This window comes from Pteropus alecto, unplaced genomic scaffold (genome assembly GCF_000325575.1).
Source record: "Pteropus alecto unplaced genomic scaffold, ASM32557v1 scaffold87, whole genome shotgun sequence".
NCBI classification, from domain to species: domain Eukaryota; kingdom Metazoa; phylum Chordata; class Mammalia; order Chiroptera; family Pteropodidae; genus Pteropus; species Pteropus alecto.
In genome coordinates this window covers 19,113,652-19,123,641 of record NW_006443225.1, presented here as the reverse complement: position 1 = coordinate 19,123,641, position 9,990 = coordinate 19,113,652, and positions in this window count along the sequence as shown.

The following is a 9,990-nucleotide window of genomic DNA, read 5'->3' as shown; positions in this document are numbered from 1 at the left end:
CAGCCCCCGGCCCAGGAGAAGCGCGTCCAGGAACCTCGGTGGAATCACAGCCAAGGGAAAACAAAACGGTCGCCGCCCCCCCTGGCCTTGCAGCGACCGGACCGGCCGAGAGCAGCTGTAACTCACCGTCCGCGTGGGTGAAAAGTCAGCTTTTTCTGCTGTGCGCCTGGGTCTGAAACCGGGGGCTTCTGCAGCGCTTGAACCAACCCAGCCGGTCTTACCTAGAAAGGAGGCATATTTCGATAAGCTTTCTGAATAACGCCGTTTCTGAGGCTTTTTCGACACGCGAAAAGCTACACGTTATTCGGTGGCATTTGTACAGAGAACAGTACTTGCTTTCATGTGAATGGTCTCCTCCCGGTTTTCCATTTGACCTCCCGGAGCAGCACACATCGCGATGTGTTGTCAGCAAGGGCAGCGCTCTGGGCACCTTTTCTATGTCTTTCTCGTCTGTCTGTTTTGTTCTCTTTTGAAGAATGGCCCCAAACTGAACCATGGTAGAGCTGTGAGCTCGAAGGGCCCTGGATGGCCGACACTCGAAAAGAGACGGGCGATGGAATCACCAGCAGACTTCAGCTCCACGCTGAGCTCAGGACGTCCCGCCGTCACTGCTGGGGGACACCCGTTTGTCTTCCCGGGACCCACGAGATGCCCAGCGCACTGTGTACCCGCCACAGCTCAGCCCAGAGCTGGCGCGGGGAAGCCCGATGCCTCTTTCAGGGGTGCGATGCAAACCGCAGCTGGGATCTGTGTGTCACCACTCACCTGGCCAAGTCGCAGGTCAATGGGTCATCGGGGCCCTCCCTCGGTACGCCACACTGCCTGGTTGGAGAAAAGGTGGAGGTCTGAGACTGTCCCCGCAGGTTCGCTGCGGACGGCAGAGCACGGCCTGCGCGTCCCCCTCTGTTCAGAAAGCCACGTGAGGTCAACACAGCGCCGTCCATTCTGAGTGCACTTTGACAGGGTTTATGCTTTAGCATGTCTGGGAGGTGGGTTAACAAACAATCTAAATGCTTTATGGGTAAAAGGAAGACCCAAACCTTTATTTTTCTTATAAAAATAGTGGCGCTATTCATTAAGAATTTGCTCAGAAGGGAACATGGAGAACACCAAAAGGAGAATACACGTCGGTATAGGAATCTCCAGATCGAGTAAGGGCAGGACTTGCACTGTGTTCCATTCATCAGGCTTCCTAACCTGGTCGGTCTGTCAGTCAGTTGGTTAGTTGGTTGGTTGGTTGGTAGTTGGTTGGTTGTGGTTGGTTGTTGATTGGTTGTGGTTGGTTGCTGGTTGGTTGTGGTTGGTTGTTGGTTGGTTGGTAGTTGGTTGGTGGTTGGTTGGTTGTTGGTGATTGGCTGGTGGTTGGTGGTTGGTTGGTTGTTGGTGATTGGCTGGTGGTTGGTGGTTGGTTGGTTGTTGGTGATTGGCTGGTGGTTGGTGGTTGGTTGGTTGTTGGTGATTGGCTGGTGGTTGGTGGTTGGTTGGTTGTTGGTGATTGGCTGGTGGTTGGTGGTTGGTTGGTTGTTGGTGATTGGCTGGTGGTTGGTGGTTGGTTGGTTGTTGGTGATTGGCTGGTGGTTGGTGGTTGGTTGGTTGTTGGTGATTGGCTGGTGGTTGGTGGTTGGTTGGTTGTTGGTGATTGGCTGGTGGTTGGTGGTTGGTTGGTTGTTGGTGATTGGCTGGTGGTTGGTGGTTGGTTGGTTGTTGGTGATTGGCTGGTGGTTGGTGGTTGGTTGGTTGTTGGTGATTGGCTGGTGGTTGGTGGTTGGTTGGTTGTTGGTGATTGGCTGGTGGTTGGTGGTTGGTTGGTTGTTGGTGATTGGCTGGTGGTTGGGGGTTGGTTGGTTGGTTGGTGGTTGGTTGGTTGTTGTTGGTTGGTTGGAGCAAAATCCAGTTTTTTTTTTAAAAAAAACCTTGGTTTGTTATTTGTAAAACTATGGATATTTATCATTTCTTCCACTAGTGTCAGATGATCATTTTTCTTAGTGAGGCATAATCAAGATCAGCCTGTCTTTGGTAACAGTAAGACTATGGCCGTGTGTTTGGAGAGTGAGGATCAAATTGTAAGTTGTTGGTGGATGGTTGGTGGTTGGTTGGTTGGTTGGTTGGTGGTTGGTGGTTGGTTGGTTGGTTGATTTCGGTGGCAGTGGTGCAAGCAGAAGGGAGTATTTGTCAAGCCCTGTAAATTCCTACCCTACTCTCGACTGCCCTACTGAAGAGTTATTTCTCCTATACCTATGCAAAGAGGTACGAGCACCTTAGAGGATGCACTGTGCGGGACTGGGACCCTGGGCTCAGTCGTAGGAATGTTAACTCAAGTTGCACAAGGGAAAGTTTAATATATGTCTAGAGATTGTATATACACTTTTTTTAAAGAGTAGAAAGAAGTCATCTAGTAATGACGGACACCCTTTTTTATATATAAGCGAGGGAAATAGACGGAGGTTCTACAGTGTACCATCCACAATCTACGTTCATATATTTTGGCAATTTTATTTTTTAAACTCTCATGTGACTTTTCAAACATTATTCCTTGGAAGAGATCCTGTTTTCCTCCTTCATCTATTTTTTTCTTTAAAATCACTTATTTCAAGAGAGCAGAAAAAGAGCTTCATTTAATTTCACGCCATGAAGACCCATCAGCACTAGCCGTGATGCGCGTTCGGTACTGCCGAGGTCAGCCAGGAAAGGGCGTTTTTGTTTTAAGTACAGAAATGTTTCACGTCCTCTACCCAGCATATCTCTTCTCCTCCCCGGTTACCGGTCGCTTCACCTGCCGGCACCCTCAGCTGTGAGATGCCAGTGCTCTGGCCTAGTCCAGGAGCCCCGAGCTGTGGGTACAGTAGCCACAGCCAGAGATGTCACCATCTCAGCGGGCTTGCCATGCACGTAGACGGTGGTTGGAACACGACCCTGGAGCAGAGGCGTCTTTCTGCAGCAAAGCTCCCTGGCTCGAGATCTTTAGATTAAGTCACTAGTCAAAAATGACTAAAGTGGTGGGGGTGGCAAATGCTCACACAGAGCTTTGGGCCACAAGGAGGGAAGACCTTTGCGGTGGGGTGGTCCTGGCGCCAGGCTCCGTGCCTCTCCCCGGAGAGGCACAGCGCGGGGGTAGTTCTCAGCTGGGATCTGGCGAGCCAAGCTCAGTCCTTACCTGGATGTTAGCTGACGCACAGGTACCAGCAGAAGGTAGAGCTGGGTCCCCCCACCCTGGGACTCCTCCTCTCTAAAGCCTTCTTTACACACAGTCCTCCACGTCTCCCGCCCACGGGGGCCCCTCTCTCCCAGCCAGCCTGGGGCTCTGCGTGCTCTCCTCTCTGGCCCCCAGGCGGGTACAGACCCTCGGTCCCTTCTTGCACACAGACCCCCATTCCCTGTACTAACTAGGGGACACCAAGCGTTGCCTGGCTGGCCTTAAAGAAAAGGGATTAAATTTCTTGCAGGCCACCCAGAAAGCTATGAATTGCAATATACAACACTGATTGTAAAAGCTAAAATTAAAAAAAAAAAAAAATGTAGAGCTATTTTGTTATATTTTGGAACTAAAGTGCCAAATTACACCTGACATTCATTTATGCTATCTCTGTGATACCACGTTCTTTTCTGTCTTCACTTGGCAGAGGGAGGAGGGGGAAGGGCGGGAGGAGGGTCCCACAGCACGCCGGCTACTGAACTGGGCCCCCAGCCGTCACGGAGGCCTCAGAGACCTGTCTGCGCATGAGGATCGGCGCTACTGCGGGGGCTGGTCCCAGAGGACTTCTGAATGAGGCACGCTGGAGCCTGGGCTTTTCTCCCCCTTGATGCCCCTTCCTCTCTCTCCAAGGAAATCATTTCATGGCGACGGACAGGCGTTCTCCAGACAGCTGCGCAGCAGCCAGTCATCGGCAGTAGTTTCGAGCCTGAGTCCTTCCCAGGGGACGTGCACCCCGTTTGTAGGAGGCAGTGTGACAACTTGGAGAAAGTAGCAAGAGGGCCGGGGACCCCCGAGGAAACACCAGGGGCCCGTGGGCGTCTCCTTCTGCTCAGTGCCGATCAGCCCCTGGTGGCTGTCCCTGGGTGCCCCCGAGGGAGCGGCCGCCAGCAGCGGGAAAGAGCGAGGGCCCCCTGAAGGAGCCACGTGTCCTCACTCTGGGTGTGAACGAGCCAGCACCGTCGAACCCATTTCTTCATCAGACGTCGTCGGAAAACGAAAGTGAGCTTTCCCTGGAGTGTTTAGAGACCGGTGGCAAGGATGGTCCCTTGAACACCTTGAGAACAGCAGCAAAATACTACCAATAATATTCATTTCCTCAGGGAAGAATTGAAAGGTATGTGACCAATGGGACTGGAAGATCTTAAGACTAGAAAGACTGTTATTCTCTCTAGAGTCTTTCCGAGCCGGAAAAGTTTCGTTTGTGTGTTTGTCGATGAACATGCTATCATTTCGAGACGAATTCGCATGAACCGGACAGTGCTGACCTTCTGAGGCTTTGCGAAAAGGTGGTTTCTTGGTGGCCGACCTGCCGACGCAGGCCCTGGCGGCCGCTCCCGGACTCGTCCAGGACGTGATCGTGACCACGAAGCCCTGACCTCCTTTCTCTTGTCACCATGCTGCGGGACGACCGGTTGTTGGCTGTGAGCGGGGTCGGGGGCGGAAGCCGGTCCAGCGGTGCCACGGCGAGCTGGGGGCGAACTTCCTCGGACTTTCGTGCATGCGGCGCTGCGGCTTCTCACGGCCCCGCACCATTCCTCTCGACCGCATCGACCGCAGCGCCCACCTGTGCGAGCGAGCGGAGGGGAGAATCTGTGCGTAGCAGCGGCTGGCAACGGAGCAGGATTCGTGACCGTGGGGCACCGTGGAGAACGCGCCGGGCACACGGTCCACCGGAAACTCTGTCTCTCTAAGAAAACGACTCTGCCAGTGGCACGGGCTCTCTCCCCACGCCTCGTCCCGGCGGGGTCCCTCCGCGGGCAAACCGTTTCCTTGCGTCTTTTTGCATTGAAAACCAGTCAAACCAGAAGTCAGTAATTACAATGAGATTAGCACTTGTAGGGACCAGGTGTATCACTCAGAAATGCACATGGATCCAGCAGGAAAGTGTAAGATGCGTTTCAGCCTGACCGGTTTGCTTAGTGTGACTGACTTTAAAAACCCCATGTCCAGTGGTCTGTCTACATGCTTTAAAAGGTGGACCGGTCCTCGGACCAGAAATCCGAACGAGAATTCGACTTCTGGTCCTGTTTTGTAAATACTTCCTGTTTGTTTGGGTTTTTTTTTTTTTTAAGACAATCTCATGTTTTATAACTTTTCTCGTGGGTCTGAGAATCACGATAGCAATGTGTTGTGCCAAAACGTAATCTGAAATACGATAGCAGCTATAACTTAATTTTCCAGATAAGACAAGAAATACACTGCTTGGGCTTCTACAATTCTAAGACACATGACACTTTTATAATGAGCATTAGTACTTAACTTCTCAAGTTAACAGAAACTGGAAACATTTTACAAGATGCAGTGTTTTGTAATCACAAAGAACATGAACATTTTGTGGGAAATGACCTTGGTTTTATACATTGTAGCTTATTTTTTAAAATACAGTATTTTACCAGACAGGAAGTGTTAATATTATAAGCAGTTCCTGCTCTCCAAACAAAGGGCTACGCCTCTTTTAAGCAAGTGTTTTGATGCATATCTTTTCGGTTAACCCTCGGCAGCAGGGGTAGACATGCAGATCAGATGGGACGATTATTACAAGAGAATCCAGGTGGCAACAGCTACCCTTGACCATTACCGGTGTGTTTTCAAAGTCTTGTGGGGGAAAAAAGATGCTTTAAGAATCATCCTACCTATCTTAAATCTTTAAAATGTTCATAGACATGCTTATGGGCAATGGGAGAAATCTTGTAAATTTTTTAGGGTAAGATGATAGATATTGTCATAAAGTCAAACTTATCAGAACCACAAACCTGCATTTAACTAGCCAAGTATCCTTTGGCAGAAATTTCTCAGATCATGGAATGCAAGCCCAAAGGTAGAATTCTTAAGTGATTATTTAAATTATTTAAAGTAATTTTGTCCTCAGCACCAACGAAATAACTTCAATTTCCTTGTCAGAACAAACGCTTGATTCTTCACGTGAAGAATTCAGACACGTCAGGCTGAGGTCAGGAAGCTCGGTACTCCCGAGATGCAGACGAGGAGGAAGGCCTGGAGAGCCTGTTAACTGCACGAGTCTTTCTGAGCTTTGCCAAACCATTCAGAGAGCCGGGCCATTGTTTCCAGCCCACTCACCGTCAAAGCAGGAAGCTTCTTTCTGAGATTTCAGTCATTCACGAGCCAGACCTATGAGCCAAGTGTGCAGGTGACATCAAGAGAAAAATCTAGACTAGAGTGGCCAGGGCCCCACAGGGCACCTCCTAGGAGGCGGTCAGGGGTCGCTCAGACCTCGCTCTCAGATGGGCTTTAGCATCTTTACACCCAAGTACAGGGACTCGGCCTGGCCTCCCGGTCTCTGGGGAGGCAGTCTGCAAATTCCCACCCCATCGTTAGCATGGGACCCTGCAGAAGTGAGGGACCCTGCCCAGGGCAGCTGGATGTCTGACTTGCAAATAACGATGTTACCTGACATTTCAGTTTGACGGCTAACTCGGATATTCGGCCCCCGGGTCCAGCTGTGAGGGTCAGGTCAGGGTCTCTGTCAGCCCCGCAGACTCACGCCGTGGCGTGATCCGGGCACCTGAAATCAAGGACGGGAAAGAGGTCAGTTCTCCCCAGAATCATTGTCACGGAAGACCCGAATGTAGAAGTGAGGTACCTGAAACTAATCTTGCCGCCGATCGGAATATACTGAAGTATTATGTCACCGGCTCCCGCTCTGCCTCCTCACGGTGCTCCTCGACCGTGCCCCAAAGCCCTGAATGACTGTCACCCTCCATGTCACTGCCGTGACCACTGTGACGAGGTGCTGGCAAAGAGCAGCCTCGCGCCTTTGGAGAGCGAGAACAGTCCCGGTCCTGGCAGCCAGCTCGCATTTGCTGCCGGCACGGCCCTGTCCCCTCTGGCGTGACTGTCCCTCCCTGCCCGCCCCGCGGCTGCGCTGCTCTCGTGCGCGTTCCGTCCCCACGGCCCCCGAGGAAATGTTTTGCTCCTGGGCTCCGGGCGTCTCACTCCTGAATAAGGTCCGAAGGGATAAATGTCACTGTGCCCGGTGTGTCAGGCTCCGTCAGCAAGGCCACCCTTTCCTTCGGAGGAGAATTTCCATCTGCCTGAGCGGTCCCGGGGCTCGCTCAGAGCGGGCCAGTCAGCACGCGGCCCGCCACGCTCAGCGCAAGGCCTCGGTCAGGCTCGCGGGTAAAGGGTGACAGGCAGACGTGTCTAGTCCCCTCTGTCCGACTCAAAGCCCCCCCCGAGGCCGTTCCGCTCCAGCCCTTCCACACGGCCCGACGTGGAGGGACGGAGCGTCACCTTCCGTTGCTTGGCCCCCGTCGTGCAGCAGGAAAGCTGAATTGGCCTTAATGACGTGAAAGGAAGTGTCTCCTGCAGGTGTCATTGTTCTAGTTTTCTATCTACGGGATGAGAAACTAACAGCTCCACACCCCTCGCATCGTGACGCCCTTGTCCCTCGTCCCGGCGGAGCCTCCTGCCCATGTCTTGGGCACAGATGGAGGGACAGAGAGGAAAGAGGTGCTTCCAGGGCTGGAATCAGCCCCCAGCGGTCAACAGTGTAGCTTAATCATGAACCGCGCCCCACCCCGCGCTAAGATAAGCGTGCCGCACTTTGCAGACTGCAAGCCCCTGCTTCGCCCTTTAGAACATTTTTCCGAGATTCTGCTGATTGGAAATCGATGACCGTGACTTGACCAAGCCCTGTGATGATAGCAAAGCCCCTTCTTGCGAAGTCTCCCGACCGGGGAAAACCTCCGTGACCACTGGTAGGAAGCTTTAGAATGGAGTTAGATTTTTAGGGAAGAGTTCAACACCCCCAAATATACTTGTTCCGTGACTTCAGTAACTGAAAATGCCCTGGGTGTAAAATAACCCAGGAATGAGGATCATATATGTATAAAAAAAAGAAAATTAAAAAAAAAATGCCATTTATCGATATTTTCCTACAACACACCCAAAAATTCCTATTTTTGTAATTAATGGTTGGACGATGGTCAGCCATTTAAACCTGTGCTCTCTGGAATAACCAGACACTAGTGTAGTTTCCAAAGCGTTTCGTGTTTCAAAATCTATATACTTAGAAGAACTCAGGATAAGAAAAAATCGCTAGGTCCCAAAGGGTTCGTGACTGTCATCAAATGCAACGGCCAAATGGCCTGTCTTCAGACGCAGGGCTGGGGAGTCAGAAACAACAGTTATCACAAAACCTCTCCTGCCCTTAGTCTGCAATAGGGTTAAAAAAAAAAAAAAAAAAAAAGTCTATCTACTTCTAAAAATCAAGCCATCTTTCAAATTGTTTTCTACACCAAATCGAACACGTTAAAATGGAATTATAAAACATTTAAAATGGGGTGGTCAGTGGAAATGCTGTCAGCTGAAAGCATTGCTTTTTCGTGCCTGCTGGACAAGCAAAGGAGAAAGATGAACTGGAGAGGGAGAGAAGCTGCCCTTCCTGTTCAGCAGACACAGCACTGAAGTGACAGGCGTTAACTCGTAACTGGGCACGAATTCAAAAGCGATGTGGCGACGCCATCCAGTTTTGAGAGAGCTTTTGAAATACATTCTTGCCACCATTTGGAGGTTAAGTATGACTTACAAAAGTCGTTAATATTAGTGAATGAATGTATAAAGTTACAAACTATGCATTTTCCAAGAGTAATGTTTATTTTGTGTCAAATCCAAGGAAATTCTTTTCATAGAGACTTATCACAACCACGAATTATTCGAAATAAACTTGAAAGCGTATCATGATGGGGATGTGGGACTCCCATCCATTTATTCTTTTAGCTGATATTTTTAAAGACAGTGCATTGAAACTTCAGGCTCTATACAGATTCAGCCATTAAGGTGAATAAATGGGAAACGGTTTTTGTTTTACTTCTTAAGCAGAAAAAGGGACATGTTGGCTGTCACAAGATGTGCCCAGTTCTTTCGAGGTGTGTGTTCTAGTGACGCTGATTAATAAGCAAACAAAACTGCGTAAAGGTAATGAGTCTTGCATTGGATAAATATACAGCATAGGTCGTGTCTGGTGTGTTTAATTCTCAACCTAAGGGGAAAAAAATATTCTTCAAAGGGTTTGGGTTGTATCATTTCAAAGAACAAAAGATAAAAGTATTGTCTAGCAAAGCAAATCATTGATCTTATTTCAAAATTACATGGGGACGATCACTTATATATTTTAGGGAAGTCCTTAGAAAATGGGCACTCATTTCTTCAGCCCGCTTGTTGATTTTTTATTTTCATGAAACCTTTCCCATTAATGATTTATCCTTGCTCTTTAATCAGTGCTTTACTACGTTACTCAGTATGAAAAAAAAAAAAAAAAGTTCTTTCCTTCATCTGACAATGTGGAAATAGAGAATACTTCTCTACCGTGTCCTTCTGTGTCCGCTGAGAAAGTTTCTGTTTGTAAACAAAATAGCAGGAGAACGCACTTCTAAACCTGGTACTCACGGTCATACTGAAAATGTTTGCTACCTACTTAGAAGGTATCGGGGGTGGGGTAGGGGTGTGTCTTTTTATATGATTTTTAACCAAATTCAGATGTTCTGAGGCGACATTTCTGCATATCTAGCCGCCTGTAAATACAGCCCGTGGGGGGGTCAGGTTCATGATTCTTTTAGTGACTGCCCCTCAGCCATGCTCCTCACCAGCTGTTGGCTCGTTGTACATAGATTTGTCAAATGTTTAAATGATGTTGTTTTTCTAAATGCTGTTCTCTAAGACAACTTTTTGAATGTTTTTTGCTTTCCATTGTTTGGGACTTTGTGTGCCGGTTTAAAAAAAAAATATGTTAAAAAAAATGTTTCCTAAATATTTAACACCAGGAAAAAAAAATTTTT